General features: G+C 36.9%; 1 long non-coding RNA gene across 3 annotated transcripts; it reads left to right on the forward strand.

Moving 5' to 3' along the window:
* The first annotated feature begins 5,932 nt into the window (after positions 1-5,932).
* On the forward strand, positions 5,933-9,722 carry LOC101885115 (uncharacterized). Of its 3 annotated transcripts, none has more exons than XR_002459960.3 (6): positions 5,933-5,991; positions 6,119-6,180; positions 6,653-6,719; positions 7,518-7,570; positions 7,681-7,796; positions 8,564-9,722. It is a non-coding gene; the product is annotated as an uncharacterized lncRNA (long non-coding RNA). The 3 variants fall into 3 exon arrangements; XR_012390069.1 differs by having other exon boundaries at positions 7,523-7,570; XR_012390068.1 differs by lacking the exon at positions 6,119-6,180.
* Positions 9,723-14,104: the final 4,382 nt, after the last annotated feature.

A 14,104-nucleotide genomic window follows, 5' to 3' on the forward strand; every position in this document is an offset into this window, starting at 1 on the left:
TTGTGCCCCACCTAATTGGCCAGCAGGGGAAATCAGCTGTTGAAATGGCGTCACGAGGGACATCTGCTGTAAAGATGAGCTATTGTTTGGAAGGACCTGTCATGGGCCAACATTAACAACATGCATAAGAAGTACCTTGAGCTCTGCTGCAGGACTGGCCATTTCACTGGTGTAAAAAGGCCTGACAGGTCTTCACCATGCTTCGAAAATGAAGTCAAATGATTGGTTTCTAAATATAGATGATGTCTCCATAAGTAGGTGTTTTCTGTATGGTGGCTGTCTTATGCATATATTATTATTTTTTCCAATGTAAAATTACAGTATATTCATATACACAGTGGGTACGGAAAGTGTTTAGACTCTCTTAAATTATTCACTCTTTGTTGTACTGCAGCCATTGCTAAAATCATTTAAGTTCATTTTCTTTTTCCTTATTGATGTACACACGGCACCCCATATTGACAGAAAGACACAGGATTGTTGACATTTTTGCTGATTTATTAAAAAGAAAGAAACTGAAATATCACATGATCCAAAGTATTCAGACCCTTTGCTCAGTATTTAGTAGAAGCACCCTTTTGATCTAATACAGCCATTAGTCTTTTTGGCAAAGATGCAACAAGTTTTTATCATCTTTTTTTGGGAGAGACCCTCTGCCATTCTTCTTTCCTCTGGATCCTCTCCAGTTCTGTGAGATTGGATGGTAAACATTGGTGGACAGCCATTTTTAGGTCTCTCCAGAGATGCTCAATTGAGTTTAAGTCAAGGCTCTGGCTGGGCCATTCAAAAACAGTCATGGAGATGTTGTGAAGCCACTCCTTCGTTATTTTAGCTGTGTGTTTAGGGTCATTGTCTTGTTGGAAGGTAAACCCAGTTTGAGGTCCTGAGCACTCTGGAGGTTTTTGTCTAGGATATCCCTGTACTTGGTCGAATTCATCTTTCCCTCGATTGCAATCAGTCGTCCTGTCCCTGCAGTTGAAAACATCCTCACAGCATGATGCTGCCACCATCATGCTTCACCTTTGGGACTGTATTGGATGCCTGGTTTTCTCTGCATATATATTAGATTTTCCAGCATAATTTGTCCAATCTTCTGTTTTAAAAATCTGTAATATAATGATGATTTCACTCTGTTAATAATAATTGATATTGATGCTTATTTAGTAGTAGTTTATTATTATTATTATTATTATTATTATTATTATTATTATTATTATTATAATGTTTGCTAAAAAAAACTGCTTTATTTTTACTTCATTTTACTGTTTAAGATCTATTGATGAATAGACATTAACAAGTTAACAGCATTTATTTAAAATACATTTTTTGTAACATAATGCATATCTTTCCTGTGACTTATGATTAATTTTTCACTGAAGAATAAAGGTGCTTTATGTGAAATAGATATATATATATTTCAGCTATAAAATGCATTTTAAAATACATTTGCATAGAAAAGTTACTATAAAATAATATTTCACAATATTGGATTTTTATTGTATTCTTGATTAAATAAATGTAAATCTAGTGAGCCGAAGAGATTTACTTCAAATAATAATAATGATAATAAAACCTTAATGTTTCCTAAATTTTGACTGGCATTTTAAAGACGTGGACTGGTTTGTGATGAACTCTGTGCCAATAGCCAGGTCACACTCGTTTTTATTGGGCATAATCTCTGATGTGACCTCATTCATTCAGATTAGATTTACACCTTTTGCTTTTCTTTTCAGATTCTCTCTTCTCACGTCTCTCTTTCTCTGCCTCTAAACAAACTATCATTTCACTTCATTCAGTGCCAATAACCTATTCATGAGCAAATGTGTCTTTTCAACTAATTACACCACTTTTTTTCTTTTCTGGCCTTTTGAATCTCAATAGCTGAGCCGTAGTACAAAAACTGTGATTTAAAAAGATGCCCAAGAACGTCAAACACAACTTAATCCAAACGCTTATGCAAATTGTGCACAATACTGATACAGTGTGTGTATTCAGTGGGCTTTTTTCAAGAGGAATCATTTATTACATTACTAAAACACATGTAGGTTTAACACTATTAGAAAACTATTTTACTCAAATTCCTTTAGCATTTAGACACCATCAACATAGTTGTAAGAAAATATTTAAAAAATATTTTATATTCAGCTTTGCCATAATACAAATTAATTATACTTTAAAACTGATAAAAAAAAAAAAACCTGAAAACAGTTACATTAAATAGGAAACCCATTGAACAATGTTGCTTTGACTGCATTTTTGATCATATCAATACAGTGTTGATAAACGTTAAAAAAGGCTTTAAAAGATAATTATTTAAAAAATGTGCAAAACCTTAAAGAGCAACTTTGATAAAATCAAATTTGGAAACTGTTTGGACAAAACTGTTTGTAAATATAGTGCAGGGATCACCAAACTTGTTCCTGGAGGTCCGGTGTCCTGCAGATTTTAGCTCCAACCCTAATCAAACACACCTGAACAAGCTAATCAAGGTCTTACTGGGTATACTTGAAACACCCAGGCAGGTGTGTTGAGGCAATTCGGAGCTAAATCCTGCAGGACACCGGACCTCCAGGAACAAGTTTGGTGAACCCTGATAAAGTGGTCCACTGCCATATTGGAGTGATATAAACCCAACAAATTTTTTTTTCTTTTTATTTCCTGAAAATCAGATCAAAATCCCAATGATTTTAAGGCCCACCGTAATGTGATGTAGAAGTGCGGTTTCCCCGCCCACCATTTTGATTGACAGGTGCCATATCTCCATAATAACAAGTATACACGTCTACCGAGAATTTTTTGCAAAAAACTGTGATTAAAACATATGTTACAACTCCCTATTATCATTTGCACTTCAATAATTTATTTTATAAGTTTAAACGTTTTTAAAACAGTGCATGTTTGTAATAAAGACGGTAAAATTGATGTAATTCTTTTTTGCTATAATCACCATGACCGCATGATGTCAGTAAATGCGCGCACGTGTGTGTGTGTGTGTGTGTGTGTGTGTGTGTGTACTGCAAATGACATTTGTGTTTGAGTCATCATGTCAGAAAGGCTTGAACAAATTCCACCACAAATACATCAAATAAACGTATTTAGTATTTTTGACTAAAGCCTTATTTCAGCTTCGTCTATCTCTATCACTGACTGTTGTTTATCTAACACAACAGATGAGAAGCAAACAAGCACATCGGAGCGGTGGGCGGGGAAAAGCTGCTTACTTGATTTTAAAGCCAAAGGCTACAAAAACAGTGTAATCAGACACCAAAATGGGGAGATTCTACATTAAATAATAACTAATCTGATGGGTATTTTGAGCTCGAAACTTTAGACACGTTCTGGAGACGCCAAAGTCTAATCTTACATTTTGAAAAAGAGGTAAAATAGGTGCCCTTTAACTTTTAAACAGAAGTGCATTTACAAAATAATTTTCTGAAAGAGCACATTTACAGTATCCTCAAAATCCCCAAGCTTGTAAATGACCACAGGGCTGGTATTATCTAAAGAGGAGTGAAAGGAAGCCTGTCAACATGATAAATGCAGAAAGAAGCAGAAATTTCATTAGAATCTCTCCTTTTACTCACTGTAGCAGATATTGGCTTTTTATGCAAATGACAGAATGTGAACACATATTATACTCCGTTAATTCACTAAAGAGTGAAATTTGTAAGGGCTTCTTATTTTAGTTTGTTGGTGTGAATATGCTCTCTCCTCTCCAAAGTCCTTCATTAACACATTTTTTTTAATGTATTACTTTCAGAAATTATATTCAGAGAGCAGGATCCAGGTTTTTATTAAATACGATCCTTTATTAGGTCTGTATAATCTGGCTGCAAAGACGTTCATTCTCTTCTGTTGTCACCTTTCACCACAGACAGATTCACTATTTTATTATTTGAAGTTTGAATAAAGCAGGTGAACCACGAAAATCTGCAGCTCATTGAGTTTCAGGCTGTGGTCTGTGGAAAACAGAAAGCTGATACTCACTGGAGAGTGTTTGTCACTAAAGTCTGTCTACAAGCCCATTTCGAATCAGGAAAAAGCTATTAAAGGTTAAGGGAAAATCATTAGACTTCAAACTATTATACTTGACTTTCTTACTATCAAACAATCAGAGAGATATGTATGTGCTCTTAGTGTTTTTATGCTCTCTCCAATGTTGATGTCATGTAGCCTACCTAAATATTCAGAGAAAATTGGCTCTGTTATTGGTTGCCTGAAGCTTATGTGCTATGAGTTAGTAAATCTACTTGCTGAATGTGGATTGAGAACATTAACTGAGGGAATGAGTTAATTCAGCTCCATGTCCGGTATCAAGCGTTTAGCTCATTACAGAAGCAAAAAGACATCTGGCCAGTAATTCACCTCATTGAGAAAGTACTGAGAACTTTCTGTGAAAATGACACGAGCTTCTCATTATGCCTTTTTATGACTTTTCAAGGTTAAGTCATTTCGCCGCAACCTCATTAAGAGCCTAATAGAAGAGACTGAGGTGTCTGTTTGGTAGAACGTGGTAACACTCGCAGCACGTCTTCTCCATGTTCTTGAGGGGTTTTTGGTTGCACACTCCTGATGTTTCTAAGCTTCATTTTTAGCCAGGATCTCTAATCCCCAGGCTCACGTAATGAGGGAGGTAATGAAAAGTTAATCCACATAGCTCTACTTTATGTTGCCTTTGGCTAATGCTGCTTTTAACTCGGCTCTCATTAACTTTTAAATCACAGGCCATTAACAACAGGTTGGGAGGCTACCCTGCAGCTCGCCTCCCAAGCACTTTGTTAACACTAGTGGAGGACGTCAAAGCACAATTAGGTCGAGAAATTCTCACTGCCTGTTGACCACTAATTAGGATACAGTCTGGACTTTCTGGAGTTTGGCTGTCAGGCTATTGATTTAACTTCAGCTCGCCACCCTTCCCGGAGACACTCAGTTGGGTGGCATTTTGTGCCTTCAGAGGAAATGCAAGAGACTCAAAGGGGATGTTGTCCTTCGATAAATGCAGGAACAACTTGTTGGTCCATTGCTTCTTTCTTTTATACAGGCTTTGTTTATTTAGAACTGTTTCACGTGCATTCTACCAAGCCATTTTTGCATTTGTAGCGAATTAGCTCAAAGTGAATTGAAGATTAATTTGAAGGGGGCTTTAAAAGAATCGACTCTTCAAATCCAATTTGTTCAGCGATCGTTCGAAAAGACAGTTGACTTCAACTATGGCTATTGCTATCAAAAAAAAAGCCCATTTCTGTTTAGGCAGGGTAACAAGATCAAAGTTTAGGGCATTAGATTCATACATACTGTACACTCTAAAAAACGCTGGGTTGGTTTTTTAACCCAAATGCTGGGTTGAGACTGCTGGGTAACAAAATTGGGTTGATTCAACCCAATTTGGGTTGAAAATCGATCTTTATCTATAACCCAGCAGTGCTGGGTTGGGAACGCGGACGTGAAAGAGAGCACGCACGTCACGTCAACATGCAGGGACATCAACGTGAGAAACCGCCATTTTCTTTGCGCTGTCTTTGAGGGGAAGCGAGTGAAATTCTGTGTGAGACGTAAGTTATTTAGTGTGTATTTAACAATTTTCATAAGAAAAAACACACTTAGTTTACTTAGTATAATATACACGCGCTTTTTTTTCTGTTTCTCCGCCTGATGGCCGACTTGTTGCTCCGCCTCACGCTGACCTGTGCTCGCCTTATGGCTGAACTGTTGCTCCGAGTCCGCCTGACGAGCCACCTGTTTCTCCGGATCTGTTTCTCCGCCTAACGGCGACTTGTTTCTCCGGACCTGTTTCTCCGGACCTGTTTCTCCGCCTAACGGCGACCTGTTTCTCCGGACCTGTTTCTCCGCCTAACGCCCGAGCTGTTGCTCCGCCTAACGCCTGACCTGTGCTCGCCTCACGCCCGACATGTTGCTCCGCCTCACGCCCAGCCTGTTGATCGGTGGACGGGTAAGCGCGCATGGCATCGGAAGGAGCTCGAAAAGTATAAGGTAACTAATGAAACTAACGTGAAGCATGTTTGATGACCACTTTATAAACACAACAACTAGGATAATTTAGGAGCTTTTTATTGTAATAAAATGCCTTTTGAATGACACAGATTTTTATGTTGGCTAGGTGATGACAGTAAGTAACGTTACTGTGATTTGTGATCTTTCTGGGGTGTTAACTGTAAAGCAGTAAGTAGTATTTTTACTCTTGTATTTCTTAAGTTTGTTCATGGATTTTTGTGACAATACTTTGATGCATAAGTGTTGAATTCAGCTTCTAACAATGTTTTTTTTTAATTAAAATATATACAATAATTGTCCTGCTCTGCATGTACATTTTGTTTAGCTGTACATCTGTACATTGAATAGCAAATGTTATTAATTTACTATGAGCATTTTACATTCTAGACGTGATTTGAGCTATCTTTAATTAATCCTGTATGTAAGGGTCGTTTCATGCTAACGGAAATGTCTGAGCTAAGGCTAATTCCAACCTAATCATCTTCGACTGCAAAAAGAAAAAGTTTGACCACCGTTTTATGTGACACCCTGGATAATTATTATCATTTAGGAGTATTTTTGTGATATAGTGACTTTTGGCTAACATGATCTTTTTTTACTTAATTTTGCTTAAACGCTTTTATCTGTTATTCTTTTTCAGATGGATAATTGCGTGAAAATCAAACTAAAAGAATGCAATCTTGAGGAGTTAATCCCCACATTTGAAGGTATGTAATAATATTTTACTTGGTTCATTGTAATCATTAGGGCTGCCCTTGTCTAAATATTTGTCTGGTTGACTTGTGATGTTCATTTGAAGCATTAGTTGAATAATTACAGATTTATTAATAAACCATTTATTCATTAATTCGTTTTCTTTTTGACTCAGTCCCTTTATTAATCTGGGGTCGCCACAGCGGAATGAACCGCCAACTTATCCAGCATATTTTTTACACAGCTGATTCATGCAGCATACATTGACTTTGCCAGTGTGGACTTTTTTTCTGCAACTAGTGGGTAGCACATTCGCCTCATAGCAACAAGGTCACTTGATCGATCCTTGGCTGGGTCAATAGGCCTTTCTGTGTGGAGTTTGCATGTTCTCCCCGTGTTCGTGTGGGTTTCCTCCTGGTGCCCCGGTTTCCAAAGACGTGGTAAAGGTGAATTAAGTAGACTAAATTGTCAATGGTGTATGTGTGTGAATGAGTATTTGTTTCCCAGTGATGGGTTGCAGCTGAAAGGGCATCTGCTGCATAAAACTTATGCTGGATATGTTGGTGGTTCATTCCATTGTGGTTACCCCAGATTAATAAAGCGACAAAGCTAAAAAGAAAATGAATGAATGAATAATACATTTTTAGTTGACTAATGGTTATTCAATTATTAGGGGGCAGCCCTAGTAATCATTAGCCACTTCAACACTTTAAACTGAGAGATTGAACTCTAATGCCAATTTGTTTTTGTCTGGTTATTTTTTAAAATCTGCTGTTCATGCAACCAGTGACATTCTCTTGTTTTATTTTTAGCACAGGAGCGAACCTTTCCTCGTTTTTAGGTCAATTTGAATACAATTCAGAGGGTAAGGATTCAATTAAAGGTTTCTCGATGCATAATGATGCATTTAATGCATAATGATTGTCTTAGTTATTTTATTAACAATGAAAATGTTATTTTTATGTTTGTTATTAGGGTGGCATGGGGGCACAGTGGGTAGTGCTGTCGCCTCACAGCAAGATGGTCGCTGGTTTGAGCCTTGGATGGGTTTCCCCTCCACAGTCCAATGACATGCGGTGTAGCTGAATTGGGTAAGCTGAATTGTCCATAGTGTGTGTGTAAATGAGAGTGTGATGGGTTGCAGTTGAAAGGGCATCTGCTGCGTAAAACATAAAAAGATGACGGTTTTGTGAAAGTTGTGATTTGGTCACAGCTATGGTTTCAAATTTTTAGTGATAAGATGCTTTATATAGATAGTGAATGCAACAAACTCTAAATGGCCTGTAAGCCAATTATTTTCATTTAAGGAGAAGTCCACTTCCAACAAAAGATTCACACATAATGTACTCACCCCCTTGTCACCCAAGATGTTCATGTCATTCTTTCTTCAGTCAGAAAGATTTTTTTTTAGGAAAATATTTCAGCAATTTTATCCATCTTGAACTGAGATTGTGCCTCATTTTTGAAGTTTTTAAAGAAAATTTAAATGCGGCTTCAAATGATACAAATACGGTTGCAAACAGTCCCAGCTCAGGAAGAAGGGTCTTATCTATTCTCATTAAGAAAACACAATTAAATACTTAATAATTTCAAATGCTCATCTTGCCTTACTATTACTTATTAAAAAAAGTTCCTTAGGCAAACCTGTTGTTGCATTGTCATCTTCACTCGGGCCAAAAAATTGCAGCATGGTGCCATGGTCAGTGGTTAACTAATGCCAACACTGGCTGATAGCTTGGTGTGTTATGGCCTTAATTGCTTCTAATGGTATTTTAGGTGTTCTAAAGTTAACTCTAAAGATATTTAACTTTTACACTTTTGAGTTTTTAATAAATCTTACTTCTATTTATTTTTTCAGATTGGGACCAATATTGCTGAGTATCTTCATCCATTGAATTCAAGAATCTATTGAGTTTCCTCATGTTCTCATCCTTGGAGACCACCACTTCTTTCAAGCCTTTGCTCACGTGCTATGCTATTTATTATTGCAAAGTACATTACTTGCCAAAGTGGACGTTTGCTATAAAGCATTCTACATCTTTGGTGTGAACTACCCCAAGCAGTGTTCCCTGGTGTGGCAGACTGTGGTTTATGGACATCCTGGGGAGGAGACACTAGCAGTAAGGGTTCTGCTAGCATTAATTTTTGCTGACAAACAGTAATCATTAATACTGTGACCTCACTGCTTCCTTGGATTCTGTGTTCTTTAACTTGTACTTTGGATTGTGGGGGAAAAGGAGCACCCAGAGAAAACCCACACGAACACGGGGAAAACATGCAAACTCCACACAGAAACACCAACTGACCCAGCTGAGGCTTAAACCACCGACCTTGTTGCTGTGAGGCAATCGTACTACCCACTGTGCCACCATGACACCCATTTCTAAAGAATAGTTTTAATAACTCATTTCTAATAACTGATTTCTTTTCTCTTTGCTATGATGACGGCACATAATAATGGACTAGATATTTTTTAAGACACTCTACACTGCAGTTACATTGCAACTAATGTTTCTTACAGACTCTTTTATATCTCAGGATTGATGTTTGCACATGATTGTTCGAGTAAAAGTTAAAAAAAGTTTTCCTATTTCAAATTTGTTTTAAAATGCTTCCATCCTCAGGTTTCATTTTAACTTTTATATCTCTTTTTTCTTCAAAACTGCATTTACATTGAACTTGATCATCCTTACTGATGATTGCTTTATAGCTCATATATTGATGTTTGCACATAATTGTTAAAGGGAAAGTTATAAAATGTTTTCTTATTTTTTCTTAATATAAAATTTGTATTTTCTTAGTTTTTATTGTTTGTTTTGTTTTTTCAAGCTGTTTGATGCCTTTTCATTATTACTTTCACATATTTTTTTCTGCATTGCAGTTGATGATTTATATGAGAATATGTTGATGTTTGTGCTCAAATTACTTTCTGACTTCAGTCATTTAGATGCATTTTCATTATTACTTCCTTATACTATTGTTTTTCTCTACTCTGCAATAACATTGCAATTGCCTTACTGATGATTCCTTATTTATAAATGATGCAAATTTTTTGAATGTATTTCAAATATGCATTTTCTTAAGGTAATTTGTCTGATTTCAGTCTGATGCATTGTTACTGAACTTTAGTCAGTGTTTCTGTGATACAGTTTGATAAATTTTCACAGAAATCGTCTTAACCCTTTAACAACCCTTTCAAGAAAAAAAATTGGATTGCATTTCTCAACTGCTAATGTCGCTATTGAACACAATCAGTACATTTTAACACATGTTATAATTTCTAAAATATCAACCTCTACCAAATGATTGATATGTATGTTTATGGTAAAAGTACCAGAATTATGAAAAATCTGAAAAATTATGTGTAAGACCAATTTAAAAAAAAAAAAAAAAAAAAAAAAAATATATATATATATATATATAAAATAAATATTTTGAACACTAAATCATCTTTTTTCTTATGACTTTAACAGTCATTATTTAAAACAGTAAAAACGAGGTCAACCATTTGGTAGAGCAGGCAGTCAAAGGGTTAATGCTGAGGTGCAGATGGGAAAAATCTCAAATTCATTTGGACACATTTTATCTTTTGTCATAAATAAAATTCCATTACTGAACAACTATGTATTGCTGTAGAATTGTTTTTATTTTAGTGATTTTAATCATCAGTTTCTAGATTAAATTTCTGACCCATTTTGGGTTACATTCAACCCAGCAGTGTAGTAATTTTTAACTAATAGTTGGGTTAAAATCACAACCCAGCATGCTGGGTTAAACTTGTAACCCAACTTGCTGGGTTAAAGTAACCCAGCGTTGGGTTTGTCCCTTTTTTACCCAGCGCTGGGTTACCAAAACAACCCAAATTGGGTTGTTTTCAACCCAGCAGTTTTTAGAGTGTATGCACAGGTGCTCTTCTTTAAACAAAATGAAACTTTATTGATCATTCTAACTAACACACATTCAAACAGGTTCTAGAAAAGACTAATGGGAGAAAAATAAGAGTTTGGGAAAGTGTAATGATATAAAAACTTTGGATTTTGCAAGACCAAACCAAGCAAAACAAAAATAATCAAACCCTTCAATGGTTTCTTTAGACATTTACATTTAGTCATTTAGCAGACGCTTTTATCCAAAGCGACTTACAAATGAGGACAAGGAAGCAATTTACACAACTATAAGAGCAACAATGAATAAGTGCTATAGACAAGTTTCAGGTCTGTAAAGTCTAAGAAGGAAAGTATTAGTACTTTTTTTTTTTTTTGGGTACAGTTAGTGTGATATCCAGAGAGGCAATTGCAGATTAGGAAGTGAAGTGAAGACTTTAGGTTTACATTTAATTTACAAAAAAACAGTGGTAATCGTTCCTTGTGTTCCTTGTGTTCCTTGTGTGATGTGAAGAATTCCCTCTATTAATCTGGGTTGTCCTGTGGTTAGCTGGTGGTCAGCTCCTTGTCCTTTGAGGGTTGGAGTGGGGTGGAGTCTGTCGTTTCAAGTTTTGCAAAAGTGGCAAAAGGACTAGTCGTGTTGACTTCTGGTTCGTTGGGCACTAAATTTTACTAGAATCTCGATGGAAAAGAAAGAAAAAAAAGTGATGGAGATGGGAATGTTTGTGCTGTTATCCCATTTTTGCCAGGGTCTACGTCTGCTCCCTGGACCTGAAGAGAAGCTGTTCTGAGCTGGAACTGGGTCTGTGTTGTCTCTCTCTCTTCTTTTGGACCATGGCCTTTGTGACTAGTTTTTATAATGATGGTCCACCCTTAGGAGCTGAGTTGACCAATGGGAAAGTTACTTCCCTGGGCACGTTTTATAGTCTTTTGTTGGGAAGCTTGGTGATTTGCATATGCATTTTGGATAAATGCTGATAGAGAAATGTTTAATGTTTCTTAAAATGTTAAAATGTTGCTCATGTATTAACATAAAATGTAAAAAGATCACCTGCCAAATTTGCTTTGCATGAACAACAAACATGAACCATCTATGATCTTGTTTAGCTGTGGTAGAGTTAAACATTGATTGCAGAAGTATTAAATACATGAGCTAGAGACTTGTTACAAAACACCCAATCACACACAAAGTGGGAATAAAGGGTTATGCCGAGTTCAGACTGCATGATTTTCAAAGTAGTCGTGTCACAGATGTTTTCACACTGCATGACTATCTGGGCTGGCGTTTCGTCGCTGCTTTGTTTACACTGCAAGATGGATCGGTGACAGGGGGTTTCACACTGCATGACTTTACGATAGGGAGAATCGCCGACAACGTCGTCCAAACTACGTCTCACTGCCAAAAAAACGCATTATATCTTTTGTTATTAACTACATAATGTGAAAGAAGCCTTTAATGGGGTAGAACTTGTACATATTTGCTCACCTGGGTTTAAAGGGAATTAACCATTTCTCCTTAACGTTGATAATAAACTAATTTCTTTCTGTATTAAACGTCAAACAGACACGGTTGCTCCTGTGTCCTGTCAAACCTCCACTGGTTTTTCCTCCATTTCGTGGGTCCAAATAAACCGAAAAAGAGCGATTTTACCTTCTCCCCCAGCCTCCCGCTGGCCTGCAGCAGGTATACACACACACACACACACACAAGTGAAAGCTGCTCTCTCATTGGCTGTAGGCGATCGCTGATGTTATTTTCAGTCAAAACTCAATTCACACGGCATGATTTGAATCGCCGACAGCTCCAGATATTTAGCACGCCAAATATCTCGCAGGCATCGGCGACTCATCGGCGATTCTCTCAGATCGCGTTGTTGATAGTTCATACTGTGTGATTGTCACTCACGTGCACGAGCACCGATTTGCCTGTGATTTCAGGCATTTGTCGGCGATTTCTCAAAACATGTCGGCGAGCCGAAATCGGGGCTAAAATCACGCAGTCTGAACTAGGCATTACATGAAAAAAAAAAACAAGTCTTAGGCAAGTTGTATAGGTGCATGAGCATGTCTGTTTATTTTCAAGCACATTCCTTTCATGTCATAAATACCTTTGAGATTGAATTACTCACCGATCATCCTGTCTTTTCTGGGTAGGAGAGGTTGATGATGTTGTATTTATTGAATAAGGTAAAATAATTATGTGTCTGATCACCACATTCGTTACACATATGCATTCTTCTTATGTTTCATTGAAACAAACTCATTGACTTTGACCAGATCAGTCCAGACAATCTCTGAATGAATGACCCTTGAGGTCTGTTCCAACCAAGCATGAATACCGCTGTTACCAGACGTTCTAAAAATCATTCTAAATAAAAACATAATCAGTCAAAACCACAAATGCTTTTACAGTAATTGCAAACATAAACAACACCTTTAGAATCAGAACATTTTTAATAGCTAATGAATGCAAAAACAAGTGTTTTCAATAGTGACAGACAACAAAACTACAACACACTTATAATAAACAAAATTGTATCATCCGGTGGTGTTGATGCTAATATAGTTACTGCTATAATTATTGTTCTTGGTGTGAACAGGCCTTCATGCTTATGTCACTAGAACTCTGTAAAATGTCCAGAGGAAATAACTGTTTTTTCAGGCAACCAATTTTTGTTGGTTGTTGCCTTTAGAGATTTTATGGGCTTCAGGTTTCATGAGGACTACAGTACTTGAAGAACTGTCATCTGATTACATTAACCACTAGCATAAAAAAAGAAAGAATACTAAAAAAGAGGAGGAGAATCGCACAAAAATCGACCAAGAGTATGCAGACATCTTGGGAAAAACAAAAAAACTCTTACCCAGACCCGGGCATTTTACACCCCCTGGACCACATGCCGCCTGCTGGACTTTTTTGATCAGCCCACGTGAAGTATTTATATAATTTAAGGTAATTCCCAAACAGGGCCTTGCAATGCGCAAGTCTGATATTGTGAATGAACAAAAAGGGACTTTCACATGTACAGTAGTGTCTTTTGTGCATTCAGTTTCGTTATTTCAAGTAAAGACCTGCCTGTTCAGCGCACAAATAGGAAGGGATACATATGCAGTAGGTCACGTTCACGTTTTCCAGGTGCTGTGAGTTGAAAAAAATCTATACATTTCAGAGTGCTGCGAGTAAACCAGGAGTCATGTGACTGGAACCATCAAAGCAGCTTCACAATTCTACCTGGAATTATATATTAATCAAGGTAGACTAATTACCTCACGTTAGCAATTTAACAAATGCAGCGAATACTTGCTTCACAGACATAAGAAATATATCCAGATACAGCTTGAAATCTCCGCTTTTACATGAAACAACTACACTTGAAAACAAAAGTTTTTTGTTTTTGTAATCTGAATGAAACGAACGCGAGGTACAGTCCATCCTGTCAAATGCACATCACATGACAGCAACTACTCAAGTGCCATCAAGACCAAGTTGTGGATTACTTCAAAAGAGCTGCGCA

The sequence above is a fragment of the Danio rerio genome, chromosome 14 (assembly GCF_049306965.1).
Source record: "Danio rerio strain Tuebingen ecotype United States chromosome 14, GRCz12tu, whole genome shotgun sequence".
NCBI lineage: Eukaryota > Metazoa > Chordata > Actinopteri > Cypriniformes > Danionidae > Danio > Danio rerio.